Raw genomic sequence first — 14,499 nt, forward strand, 5'->3', positions numbered from 1 at the left:
GGTACAATTGTAAATGGAATTGTTTTCTTAATTTTCTTTTGGCTACTTTCTTATTAGTGTATAGAAACAACAGATTTCTGTACATTAATTTTGTATCCTGTAACTTTACTGAATTCATTTATTAATTCTAACAGTTTTTTGGTGGCGTCTTCAGGGATTTTCTTTATAGTATCATGTCATCTGCGAATAGTGATGGATTAACTTTTTCCTTACCAATCTGAATGCCTTTTATTTCTTTTTCTTGTCTGACTGCTGTAGCTAAGACTTCCAGTACTGTGCTGAATAAAAGTGGTGAAGTGGACATCCTTGTCTAATTCCTGATCTTAGGGGAAAAGCTCTCAATTTTTCACCATTGAGTATAATGTGAGCTATGGGACTGTCATATAAGGGCTTTATTATATTGAAGTATATTCCCTCTAATCCCACTTTGTTGAGAGTTTTTATCATGAACAGATGTTGGATTTTGTCAAATGCTTTTTCTGCATCCATTTAGATAAATATATGTTTTTTTTATCCTTCATTTTGTTAATGTGGGGTAACACATTGATTGATTTGGGAATACTGAGCTATCCTTACATCCTGGAATAAATCCCACTTGATCATGGTTAATGATCCTTTTAATGTACTGTTGAATGTGGTTTGCTAATATTTTGTTGAAACTTAAAACATATTCTTGAAATGTGACCAATGAATAAAGTAATCCAAACCATGGGGATTATTAGGCATGAAGACTCCCATAATTGCAATGATTTATTACCACAAAGGGAAAAAATATAGAAACATCCCAAACAACTAGAAAATGATGTAACTAAAATGTGACGGTCCATCCAAGGAAATATTATGCAGCAAGTGAAATATGAAAAGCATGCCAGAGCAAGAGAATACTTATAACAAATCAGTTTTTAAAAAGAGACATACACATGTATATATGTAAATATATAAATCTGTATGTATTTAGGGAACCATTTAGCATTTTAGAATACTTACTTCTAGGAACTTTTTCTGTACATTTTAAAGTCATTTTGTGTACATATGTGTATATAATATATTATGAACCTTCCTTGGGATGGTCTCCTGACCAGATGTTTGGAAAAATTTCAACCTGCTTATCAAGTGACCTTTCCTGGACAAGAGCTTATTGTGAAGAAAGGGAAAATCGACCCAAGGGACATCACTCTAGCACAGAGAGCTTCTATTAGAAAGGCAACTGTGATCCAAAACCTGGAGGTCTATGGTCTGGACCCATATTTGGTGGCTGCCATCCTCCAGCACAACGCCAGACTAACACTACCATCACTCCTTCCCTGAAGGCCAAGGACAACCTACAGGTCAAAATTTAGGGAAACTAGGTCAACTATCTCAGCTGGCTGTTGCTCAGAAAGTATCAGCTTCATTGAAAATACATCCAAGGCTGAGAAAAGGCCCCCCAATCTGGCAAGAAGTGACAGGCTCTTGTTTCATGTAATGTATCCAGTGGAAATCCACACTCTCAGCTGGATATTTATATGAACATTTTCAGCTTTTGCAAATAAAAATATGTAATTATTTTTAAATATATGTTACACACTTATAAATATGTATTATTATATAATTTTTATATAAATTATGATTTTAAAATATATAGAAAAAGTTTCTGGAAGTATTCTAAAATGCTAACTGGTTTTATTAACAGTGGTAGTATCATCAGAGATTAAACAGTTTGTCCAAAGTCACAGCTGGTAAGTAGTAGAGTTGAGATTCAAAACCAGCCTTAGCTCTATGCTAATCTAACTCTCCATGTGATTTTTTTAACCTATTATTATGAAAATTTTAAACATACATAAAAGAAGAGATTAGCATAATGAACCTCCATGTTCCCAACACATTTTTATGTTGTTTTTGAGCCAGTATTTTAAAGCAAACCCTAAACATATCATATCATCCTAAATATTTTAGTTTGTATCTCTACGATGGACTTTCTACCCTACCTGAATTCATTTTTTCTATGTTGTCTCAAAAATTGTTATAGTTGAGAGGCACCTGGGTGGCTCGGAAATTAGCCTTCCAACTCTTAATTTCAGCTCAGGTCGTAATCTCAGGGTCATGGGATCAAGCCTTGTGTCCACCCATAGTGTGGACTGCTTAAGACTCTCTCTTCCTCTGCCCCCCCCTTAAAAAAATTGTTAGAGTTGATGTGTTAGAATCTTGATCTAACCAATGCTATTAGAAAAAAAAAGAAAGACAAAGCCTACCTTTGTACAAGTATATATGCTTGTATGAATATGGAGAAAGTCTGAGATGAATAGACACCAGAGGTCAGCATTTTTGGGAGAATGAGACTGGAGAGGGTAGACGGGTCAGGGAAATCACATGTTTTCTACATTTTTATATTGCTTTCCCTGTGGCAGTGAGCATGTATACAAGTTTTTTAGAAATGCAGTAAGCCTTGGACACAGAAAGGCCAATTCCAGAGCATGGTATGGAGTGGCCCTTACGGATGGGGATACAAGGCAGTATACCGCTTCCTTAGGAATACTGACCACATAACGTTTCCTCTTCGCAATCCTGGACCTGTTCATTTCTCTTATACATTGATTTTCTTAGGAAAGGGATAACAAATAATATTCCCTACATTAAAAGAAAAAAAAAAAGGAAAAAAGAATTACTGTACCAAGGTCCCTGATAAAGAATTGTCCTCAATGGGGTTGGCTAGGACTGCCTCATGTTCTTTTCTTTACTCCTAATACCTAGCCTAGGGCCAGAACAAAGCAGACACTCAGTAAAACAGTGGCTGGGCTGAACAGACCTGGGAACACATGGGCTCACTGGCAACTCTCTTCTTTTGGCTCTTCAAGGACAGAAGCAAACCTTAGGCCATGTGGAATTCCAGCTATGAGAAACCACTGAGATGTGGTCTTTGAGATGGATGTCAGCTTGATCTGTCCCACTGCAAGATAAACACCATGCCTTCATTTTGTACCATGTCCCATATACTATTTTTTAAAATCAGTAAATCTATTTTTTAGGCTAAGATCAAATATAAACCAATAAATCTGTGCCATGGTAATCACCAAAAACTACTACAGAAATTGCGTCTCCTAACTACATCCTAAAAGTTTACTCAATCAACCTGTGACAACTCCTCTTAATACTCTATACGAAAGTGCTAACTATAAAGACAAGTTATTTGTTCATGCCACAGAAAAAAATCAGAGTAATCCAAATTAACCACAAAGATCTCAGCAGAACAACTCGTCTTCTATGGGTCCCCTCTGGGTGACACTAGGTCAAGTTCAAACATGGCCTCTAAATGTAAGGCCCCAGAGGTGAAAAGCTTGATATTCTATTACCTCTTCCATAAAGAATTACCTGAAAATCAGAAATTCTAATACGTAGGGCGAAATCTTTAATATGTGTCCTTCTCCGAAAAATATTTTTACCATCTAAATCAAAATTAGTTGGACCTCTCATAATTCTTTGCTTTAGAAAAAAAACTTATTTTTTTTTAAAGATGTTATTTATTTATTTGACAGAGAGAGACACAGCGAGAGAGGGAACACAAGCAGGGGGAGTGGGAGAGGGAGAGCAGGGAGCCCGATGTGAGACTCGATCCCAGGACCCTGGGATCATGACCTGAGCCGAAGGCAGATGCTTAACAAACTGAGCTACCCAGGCGCCCCCCAAAAATACTTATTTTTCAACCATCTTTTATTTCTATAAAATAAAGGCCAAAACTGACTTAAGTTTGATTTTTCAATTGTCAAAATCCACACATAAGAAAGAAGGGCAGAACTGAAAATATATAAAAAGATTCCACTTTTCGATTCTAAATAATGAAAAATCCAAATGAAGAGTAATTTTTGTCTTAGATTTAAAGATGAACTTGGGGGCACCTGGGTGGCTCAGTCGATTAAGCGTCTGCCTTTGGCTCAGGTCATGATCCCAGGGTCCTGGGGTCAAAGCCGGCATCGAGCCCCCTGCTCACGGGGAGACTGCTTCTCCCTCTCCCTGCCGCTCCCTTTGCTTGTGCTCTGTCAAATAAATAAATAAAATCTTCAAAAAAAAAAAAAAAAAAGGATGAACTTGTATTCAACAAAGATCCATTTAAAAATGCTACTTTAAAAATGCTGCCAAAGTATTGTACTCGAAAGACACTGTTTCTCTGCCCTTGAAAGAGAATCAACTGGTGTTGAGGCCAATTGCCACTTCAGTTACATAGAGCAAAACCCTGCTCCTTTTCCTGTTCAGTGTTCATTCCTGGAGGATTTAGCCCGATAAAAGCAAAGACAGGAATAGAGGGATTTGGCTCAATCAGGATTTATCCTTTTAGAGTTCTAGATCAAATTTCAAAAGCCAGTTAGCAATGACATTGGTCAGTTCAAGACAGGTTGGGAATAGGTCCCTGCATGACTGACTGCTACAAAGAATGGCTGGGTGACTGACAGACAATACACACACATGGCATTTCTATCAAATATAAGCCTAGAGCATTTCATAGCTTCTATTGAATATTTCTGAGTTTCTGAAACATAAGTTCAATTCTTTTTATAATGTTTACTTGACTATACCCATCACTTACCAATGTTTTCTTTCTGTATATATAGAATTTTCTCTTGTCAGGTAAAAGACATAGGGTAATGACTGACACTATGCACATATTTTGCCATAATCAACATAAAAAGTTACATAATATGATTGTATTTATATAAAAATTCAGAATAAGTAAACCCATAAAGACAAAGTAGATAAGTGGTAGCTAGAGGAGGGGTAATGGAAAAGGATTGATAGTGGGCTCAAGGTTTCCTTTTGGAGGAAAATGTTCCAGGATTAGATAGAAGTGATGGTTGCACAACTTTGTAAATACAGTAATTTTGCTTCAGAATTCTTGGGAGAATTAGATTATCATTTTTACTGCAAACATAGAATAGAACCCCCCAAAAATGGACACAAGAGGAAATACAGGATGATAGCATTAAAAAGAGGAAAAAAAAGCATTTGACACTACCTAATTTCCTAAAGTCTTCTGATTTAAGACCAAAGGAGACTAAAGAAGACCTTGGCCTTGGGCCAGGACTGAAAGGGTGCCAGGGAGCAGGGAAGACTTTACCCTCCCAGTGATGGAAACTGAGTTCATTTACTGAAATTCAGGGTTAAAAATAACAAGGAAAGTTGTTGAACAATAAGCTACATATATTAACCCCTCTGGAAAACATCAGTGGCCTAGACTTTCCAGTCCTGGACAATACATCAATAATACCAGCTCCATTCCAGCAGGACTGTGGGCAAGATGGGGAAATAAAGAAGCTAAACAATGCAAAATCCCAAGTGATATTAACAGTCTAGTGTTTACTTAAATGACAAAATACTTGACCATCTCAACAATAACGTTAGTTCAGAAGTAAGAGAGGAATAAAATCAAGACACTACTGCTAATTTATTTATAATGAAAGAATAAGAAAAACAATTGTCCTAAATTTATACTATTGCATAAAAAGTTTCACTTGTCTCAACCTGTCAAATCTTTATTATGAAATAAACCAGTATCACTGCTGACAAATATAATAACTACAGTAAACAGGCATGCCAAAATCAATGCAGATTTTCAAAAAGGGTCAAGGTATCAACCGTCAGCTTAAATTGGTTAATTTTATTAAAATGGTTAAACATGACAGGCTGTCACAAAACTCCCAGATTCTTTTACATGAGCACAGTTGGACTAATTTGACCCAAATTTTGTATAATAGCTTTCCCAATTTCTAAAAGTACATCAACTTTGTCACTTATCTTAAAATTTCTGCTTTACTTCTCTAGCTCGACCTCAAAAGAAACTTCTACAAGGCCATATATCTTGACATAGTGAAAGCAATATAATCACAGCACTCAGCAGTGCTATTAACATTTCTGAGCCACAAGGGATTAAATAGGCAGATGCTATGGAAAGTGCCTGTTGGGAGAGGACAGGCGCAGAGTTGAGACTGCACCACAGCTGGGAGGGATTGAAGCTGCTAGCTATGGAATCAAGCTTAGGAGAAACTCTGGGCACAATTCCGGCATCCGAAATAAATTAAAGTAAACAGTCTTGCTCTCTCTCATCCACCCTGTTAGCAGCCTCTCGACTGAGTGGAGACCACACACTCAGACCACACAGCGCCAGCTGAACTCCTCGCACGCAACATCTACAAGCTGTCACTCTGCAGCACAGAGGGGAAAAGGAGGGGGGAAGGTTGAAGGGGGTGAGAAAAGAGAGAAGGAAAGAGGGGGAGGGGAGAGTGGCGAATCTCCTCTACATACAGCTGGACTGCTTGATATGTGGTTTGGAGAAAGGTAAAAACCTCCCTGAGAAAACAAGCTGGCCGTGGCCTTGTGTATCCCTGACCTGTACTCCCCCATATCAATTTAGTAGCTGATGAAGGATTAACAAAGCACGCATTTAACATCAATTAACCTCCTATCCATCACAGGTCAAAAGAGAAAATTACCATTATAAAAGCATTTCATTAAAATAAAGAGGAAAGGCCACATTTTCTTATAATTTATAATATATACTTAAATAAGTGCATTTTCTTTTAGATTTATGTTAGTTTTAACCCATCTGCCTCTTTTCCTTTAATGAAGCACACGAAATGAATTTACAGTGTTTCTGCAACAGAGGTCAGAAAAATTTAATTTTATAATTTTCCCATATTTCATTGTGACGCAATCTTTAATTTCCCAAAATACTTATTGGTAGAATAAAAGATGGAAAATTATTTTTTACAAAGCTTCAGACTAAAAATACATTAAGAAATAACTAGTAGCAGTGATATTAGGAAAAAAGAAACACAAAAATGGAAACACAAAAGTAGCTTTAGAATGATTAACCAAATTTTTTTTTACTACTTATTAAAGAAGAATTTTGCTGATTTTAATAGCTAACAAGAAATGTGAAGAAACCAAGTAATCTTACCCTGTCAGGTCAGCTAAAGGGATAAGACCAGGAGTTGGAATAACATAAATTCTGATTCACTGAAGACTTGGAGAACCTTCACCAAATAGGCCAAGGAAAGCCTGATGTTAAAGCACTATTTTCTTAGATCAGTCCACAAAAAAGTGAAAATTTTCCGCAAAAAAAATAATAGCAACAATTAAAAAAAAAAAAACCTCCCAAACTCCACCCCTCCCCATGCTACTCAAGTTAGCATCACCAGAGAACAAATCAGAAATACAGAATCTCAAGACCCCAACCCAACCCCACCTACATTTGAGCCAATTCTGTGCACATTAACATTTGAGAAGCACTAGATAGACTTATCCTGTCCAGAGCCATCATGGATCCAAAGGATCCCAGAAAAATCTCATTGCAGAGATGCCTAGAGAGTTTCAACAATAAAATTACACTCAACTAGACTCTCAGGCCACCCAGCAACAGACGCAAATGTAGAATTCACCACATCCTCCTTGAGTCATCTTCAACCTATCCTAGAATAGACTTGCCTCTTGGGGCTGGGCTGGGCTAACCCCAGAGGGATCTCCTAGAGATATTGGAAAAGGATTTTAAAGAATGGTAATTTATTTCCTTCAGTTTTCTGTAAACTCAGACTCTACTTTTCCTGTGCAGGGTCAAGGTCAAGTTATCTCAGCACAGCCACACATTTTACCATCTAAGGGCACAGGGTGGGACAAGTCTCAGAGACAGGGTCATGAACTCTTCCATCTAGCTTTCTAAATTAATCATCTCTCTCCTGCATCTCAAAACCATGGTCAAAAAAATATAATCATGCACGAATCTGAAAGGATGTATAGGGTATAAATTGTGCTAAGAATCACTGGTCTCAGAAGGGACATCTGCAGAAAGGAAGGACTGAACGAACAGATAAAGCATCCCTATTTTCCCAGCTCTCGCTTTAGACTTCTTTCCTTCATCACTCCTACAAACAAAATATAATTTAAATACACTATGTTTTTAAGTGAAAACATAAGTTTTTATGCTTTAATTCATTTGGGAATAAAGAATAATTTAAAAAATACAACAGATAAATGGCACTATATATATATATGTATACACACACACACACACACACACACGAAAAATACCTTCACTCCTGCTATAATGTTTGGGATTAAAGGGAAGGGGATGTACATGAAGTGACTAGGAAAGAATACTGGAAGCTGGATAGTATATAGGGGAAAAGCCTGACGATTTGGCACTCTAGAGCTCCCACATAACTGACCTGTTACATAAATACTTGAGTTCCCAGCTAATCTCCTAAAACGAGCACCGGATTTAATTAGAAGAGTTAATTAAAAGTCTCCTCCTTTATTTCCCAGAAACTATAAAATCTCCTGCCTTAGCAGGCTAAGTCTTCATAGAGGACAATGACCTTCACTACAATTCAAGCCAAAGCTTCACTACTTAGGTCTAAAGGTGGCTGGTTCTCTAACTCATGCCACCAGACATTGATGACATACTGAAAATGAAACAGGCCAGTGCAAATCCACCCCCTCTTCTACCACCCTCCAAAAACACAAACAAAAACAAAAATTTCAAAGAAGAAACACCACTTAATGGAAGAAGGAACAGTAGTTCATGTAAAAGCATAGCATCATTCATTCATCAATCTATTGCCAACTGTACCCATGTCCCTTACCATTCCCTCTTTATTAGATCTACATTGGGTGAACAAAACTTTAGTTCTTGGTATTTTATAAAACATAATTTTTTCAGAAAAAAAAAAAAGTATCCTGGTGTGTTTTTGTTTGTTTTTTCAGAAAGATCACGTGGACAATACTGACGAAGTCATTATCAAATAAAATTGATTTCTATCTTTGTTTAGTCCATCAAGAAGGTTTGGGATATATATAGAGATTGGTCACCCAGCACCTCAAAAGGTGACACTGCTGGATTCCTCGTTAAAGAGATAGATAAATTAGAATTTAGAATAGGTAACCCTCAGATTGTTCAGTCGAAACGAATATTTATTAAGGACTTGCTATGTCCCAAGCATTATACCGGGGAAATGATGGGAACAAGATTTTGTGACAAGAAGGTCAGGGATGACCCTGACCTTCAGGAGAGTGATGGGTACTGAAACCAGAAAGCAGTGGGATAAGTGAGAAATTGAGTATAAATAACTATTTAAGAAATCTGCCTGGGAAAGAAAGAGAAATTTTAACAGAGGAATGTGAAATCAAAGGAGGATGCTACTTTTGTACTGTTATTATTTTTCTATTTTGCTTTATTGTTGTCTGTCTCTAGGCATGTTTAAAGGCTGACAAGAATGAGCCTTTGGCAAGTGCTCTCAAGGCAAGAGTGGATGGGGTACAGAGATCTGTCTTAGGGTAAATGCAATCTCTTTCACTGTAACTGGAGAAAGAGGAAAGGTTTTTTGGAAGAAAGAGCATGGGATTCTCCACTGATAGTTTTATTCGTTGTGAATTAGGTGGCAAGATTATCTGCTAAGAGTATAGATTATGTGAAAGGATGAGAGCTTTGAGAATAGGAAATGCTTAAAATAGATTCTGCAGAGGACAGAAGCATGAACTGACATGGAAAACTCTAGAAAATTCTTTGATGGCCAGCTGAGAATGGTGATCATGGATCTACAGGAGTACAGATCTAGATGCTAGATTTTCCCCTGCTGCTTTCAGCAGCTCAGTTCAAGCACTAGAGAAGGTAAAGAGCTGAAATGGTCAAGGGCTGAGAATTTGCCACCAAATGCTACAGAAGGATAATGATACAATTGAGCATTCTGATATGAGAGTGACCAAAGATGAGGTAAAAGAGTAGGTGTAATGCAGGTAATTGAATAAGACACTAAGCAAGGAGTGGGAGATCTGAGCTTTGGATTTCAGAAGTGGACTAGTTTCAGGTGGGGGCACTTCAGTCCTGCTCCCCCACTCCCAAGCACATCTCTGGCAATAGCCATACCTCTCTGCTGTGGCTCCAGCTCTCAGCAGGCTGTAGTTTGTCCTTTTGTTCCTTTTACTTGTCAGTTTCTCTTTGGGCCTCACTACCCCTTATTTGTTCCCTAACCCTGCCCACACCTCTGCAAGTAGTCTCTTTATTAAAACCTCATTTGAACCATCTGGCATGAATTCTGATTCCTGCTGAGACCCTCATTTATTCAGATACGCATCATGTCAATCACATGGGGCTTTCATTAAAATTAAACTAAAACCAAATACTCCTGGCTTTTAGTCTTGTTTTGTCTTTCGGTAAAATTGTAATACAGTAAAATTTAAAATCATCTACCCTCCAATATCACATAACTTTGTAAGTGGAAAAGGCCTTTAAAAATCATCAAATCTTACAGATGAACCTATGAGCCAACCTTGCCAAGAACAGCACAGCCAGCAAGTAGCAAAGGGAGAATTCATTCATCGTCGCACAATGATTATTGAATGCTAACTTTGTGCCAGGCACCACTCTAGGTGCTCGCTTGGATCCACCTTATGCAGTTTACATTCTAATTAACTAAATTCCAGGTTTCCCAAATCCCAGTGTCCACTCTTCTTTCCACTACTGGCACCAAGACTTATTTTAAGAAGGAAACAGTAAGTAGAAGGAATTATTAAAATCAAAACCAGAAATTAAGACTGGGATGTACCCCAGTCTTAAATATTACCAACAGTATTAAGTTAAAGAATGTTCATGAAGCTTTTGAGCAAGCCTAATACAATTTTCCTGGGGGAAAAAAATGCATGATAAATCAGTTCCAAACTCCTCTGCCTTACCTTCAAGGCACTCTATAATCCAAAACGCACTTACTTACCAGCCTATGGGCCTTTGTTTTTGGTGTACCACCCAGATATTCCTGTGCCTTCCCTATGAAGGGCCACATCCTCCCCATCAAGGTCTGACCTCTGTCTAACCCCAACAAATCCTTCCCTTCTCTGAATTCCTGCTATACTTACACTCAATATTATAGTTTAGTTCTTAGCTATTCTTTAATTGAGAGCAAAAATGCCCCTTCTGAATCTAGCCTAATATTTTATTTCTAATGTGTGTGTCAGTCATATGCTAAAATTGGGAGATACAAAAATGACCGAGACTAACCTCTGTCCAGCCAGAACTTAGCCTTTTGACAGATTATGTAAATACCAATAATACATATAGTCCTTAAGACAACACAGTGCTAACAGGTTATAGGATTCACTAAGCTGGAAAATTTCAAACCAGGAAGAGATCTTACAGATAATCTAGTTTTATATATTCCCTGACTACAAGAAAAAGGAAACTGAAGACCAAAGAGGCTAAGCCCATGCTATGAAGCAGGTGAGTGGTAGCTCACAGACCAGTATGTGATTGCTTTCACTCCTAAGCCAAAAAACCTTTTGACTACCTAATTTTCAAACTGAGAGCCAAAGATGACTATGGGTGTGTCCACAGCTTCAAGAGTCATATTTCTCTACAATTACTTTAAGTTTTTGTGTATCAAGAATAATTATTTTAAAATAACATAAACATACACTGAACCATGTGATAATAACAACACTACTACCATGCAATTTCACCAGGCACTCCAGGAGATCCATGAACATATTCCTCACCAGCTGAGAACAATCAAACATTCTAGCATACTGCTTAGCAGAGTGATCAATGTTATTTCCCATACCAGTCAATTTCAAAATCCTCTCTACTCAACATTGGCCTAAAACTCATCTTTTCAATAAACATTTATGCTCCTGCAATGTAGTAGGTACTGTACTAGGATCCTGGCTACATAAAGATGAATAAATTGGATAATGCGTGAAAAAGTAATTAAAAGACTAACTATATAGATAACCAGCATTTCTTATACCATGGCCTAATCCTGCCACTCCCTGCCACTAGAATAATTATCCCAAGTCCTTTATTAGAAGACTGCCTTTGCAAAACTTTTTGAGTACCAATTTCATTTCCCATAAGATTCATACATAACAGGCTCTCAAATATTAGAGGAATGAATGAAAATTTAACTAAGCAGGTTAATAATTATCTTTTCAAAAGGTGATAGTTCACAATTATATTCAGTCAGAAAATTAAATGTTTGACATGAAAAAAAGAAATTTCTGAAACTTCCAAGAGTTATTCCAATTACACTGGGAGATCCTCTGCTTCTCTGCTTAAATTAAGTTCCTACATAAACAGAAGAGAACATTTGAGTAGTGAGCACACATCATCCTCTTTCTATTATCACCCTTTGAGTCAACATCTTTTAACACACAGATGATCCTCAGGAAACTTTTGACTTTCAGTTTCTTTGTTAGTGGAGTCAGTTACACAAAGCCTGGCCAGAATATACTGACTTTTATAAATAAAATATTATTATGTATTAGGAGACTGAGCCACATAACCTTAGTTAGAACTAGCTTTTCAATATAGTGCATCCAAACGATTTAATTAAGGTGTGGCTGATTCTTAAGTATTTTTAAAAGTTCTTGTCAGTTCACTCAGATTCTTTAAAAAAGAAACTTTCTCATACTTATTATTATGATTGACCTTTACCGATTAAGAATAGCTTATTTCCATTTAAAGACAAGCTTTTCAAGAACTGTTTCTTGGAAATTTAGGAAGTGTCTATTTACAAAATCTTGTGATACCAAGTTAAGCATCACCAGGCTTAAATGAGAGATGACACCGTGTTTGGGTAGGGCAGGCTGCAGAGCTTCAGTGCATGGTCTCAGAGGAAAAAAACTGAGTAACTACAGGCTAGTTACATAACCACTCTGGGCTTCCGTTTCCCCATCTGTAAAATGGTGATAATATAGAGCATCTACCCCGTGTGAGGAGTAAACCAGTCAGTAAATGTAAACGCTTAGAAGAGTGAATAAAGGCAGGTAGGCAATCCTCAGTATACCTCTAATCTGATGCAAACCTAAGCAAAACATGCCTCACATTCGCTCTTCGCGAATAAATTCTTAACACCTGGCACAGTGACAACTACGCAGGGCGCAAGGGGCCGTGTGAGGCCGACTACAACCAACCCGTCGAGGGCCAGTGCTCTGGAGGCCCACGCCCGGCGCAGGGATGGGGGACTCTGGGCCTCTAGCAGGTGCCCAGGGAGGGCGCGGAGGTGGGGACAGGAACCGCGCCGCGCCTTCCTCCTCCAGGAACTGGAGAGCGGTGCAGGAGGTTGACACCGGCGCTGACGGACCACTTCCACCCGCCTCTCCGGGAGCGAGGCCAGCCGCCGGCGCCCGCCGTCCTGCCTGTCCGTGCCTCCCCAGTCTGGCCCTCAGCCAGGACCTCCAGACTCCAAAACATACCTCAGGCCTGCCTGCCGCCCCCTACGGCCCGCAACGACAAAGCTCCCCGCGACTCTCGCGAAGAGCTCCCGGGCAGCTGCTGCCCCAACCGCCAGCGCCTTCACTTCCGCCCGCTGAGAGCGCCGAGGGCGTCGATCCGCCGGGTAGTCGAGCACCGAGTCCTAGATGGGCCAAGCCGCTCTGGGAGGGGCGGGGCCGGCTTCCTGTAGGGCTGGAACTGGGGCTGGGGCTGGGGCTGGGGCTGCGGGGGGATGGGTGGCTGGTGGGGCTGGCTGGAGCGTTGTGGGGTGGGGCTAAGGTGGCGGTGGGCGAGGAGGATGCGACCCCAAGGGGAGCGCCGCCTGCGGCGTCTGTGCGGTGCCATCGGATCACCTCAAGAAGGACGCAGGATGAGACTTCGTCCGTTTCTGGTGGGCTCTGCACCGGGTCAGGTCGATGTAGCTCCTACCTAGACCCTGGGAGGCCAGGTGACGCATGAAAATCACAGGACCTGGGAAATTGTGGAGGAGAATGCCGGGCTACAATCTGGAGACTGAAGAGTTGATGATTTACTTGGGGAACACCTCCCTCGGCTAGGCGCTGTGCAGGGCATTAGATATACAAAGGTGAATAAGGGCAGTCACTTCCTTTCAGGATCTCGCTGAGCTAAGGATAAAATGTGGCATGGTAAGAGGAAAAACAACGTCACTTAGGGAGAGAATGCAACAGTCTAGGCGAGAAATGACTGCCCTGCCCTGAAGAGACAGTGATGGAGATGGAGGGAAAGTGGTGTCTTCTGCTTTATTAGCAAAAGATGTATTAAGATCATCCGTGAAGGGGCACCTGGGTGGCTCAGATGGTAAAGCGTCTGCCTTCGGCTCAGGTCATGATCTCAGGGTCCTCGGATCGAGCCCCGCATCGAGCCCCGCATCGGGCTCCTTGCTTGGCGGGAGGCCTGCTTCTCCCTCTCCCTCTACTGTTCCCTCTGCTTGTGCTCTCTCGCTCTCTCTGTCAAATAAATAAATAAAATCTTTAAAAAAAAAAAAAAAAGATCATCCGTGAAGATGGAGGATGGGAGGCATGGGAGGTTTGAGGAGAAATGGTGAAATCTTTGTCTTGGATATTGTGAAGCAAATTACTAAGAAAATGTGGCAAGATTTCCAGGCAGGGCTGAAAGCCCTCTTGGGATGTGTAGTCCTAAATTTAAAATGAAAGCAGTCAGTATACTTGGGTATGTTTGGGCTGCTCTGGTGTAGGTAGAGAATTAGTAGAAAATTAGTTGTAACTGAGGATTCAGTTTTACAGGGCAGAAGG

The 14,499-nt window shown here is 39.6% G+C and overlaps 1 protein-coding gene across 5 annotated transcripts in view; it reads right to left on the reverse strand.

Moving 5' to 3' along the window:
• EXOC2 (exocyst complex component 2) overlaps nucleotides 1–13,359 on the reverse strand; it is a 256,500-nt gene extending 243,141 nt beyond the window's left edge. For 3 of the 5 annotated variants that reach the window (XM_036072478.2, XM_036072479.2, XM_036072475.2), the window contains exon 1: nucleotides 13,207–13,359. The gene's annotated coding sequence lies outside the window, so the exon portion shown is untranslated. Of the gene's footprint in view, nucleotides 1–2,785; nucleotides 2,927–13,206 lie in introns of all 5 variants that reach the window. The other 2 variants (XM_036072477.2, XM_036072476.2) reach the window with 2 other exon arrangements.
• Between the last annotated feature and the right edge of the window lie 1,140 nt (nucleotides 13,360–14,499).

This window comes from Halichoerus grypus, chromosome 9 (assembly GCF_964656455.1).
Source record: "Halichoerus grypus chromosome 9, mHalGry1.hap1.1, whole genome shotgun sequence".
Classification (NCBI taxonomy): domain Eukaryota; kingdom Metazoa; phylum Chordata; class Mammalia; order Carnivora; family Phocidae; genus Halichoerus; species Halichoerus grypus.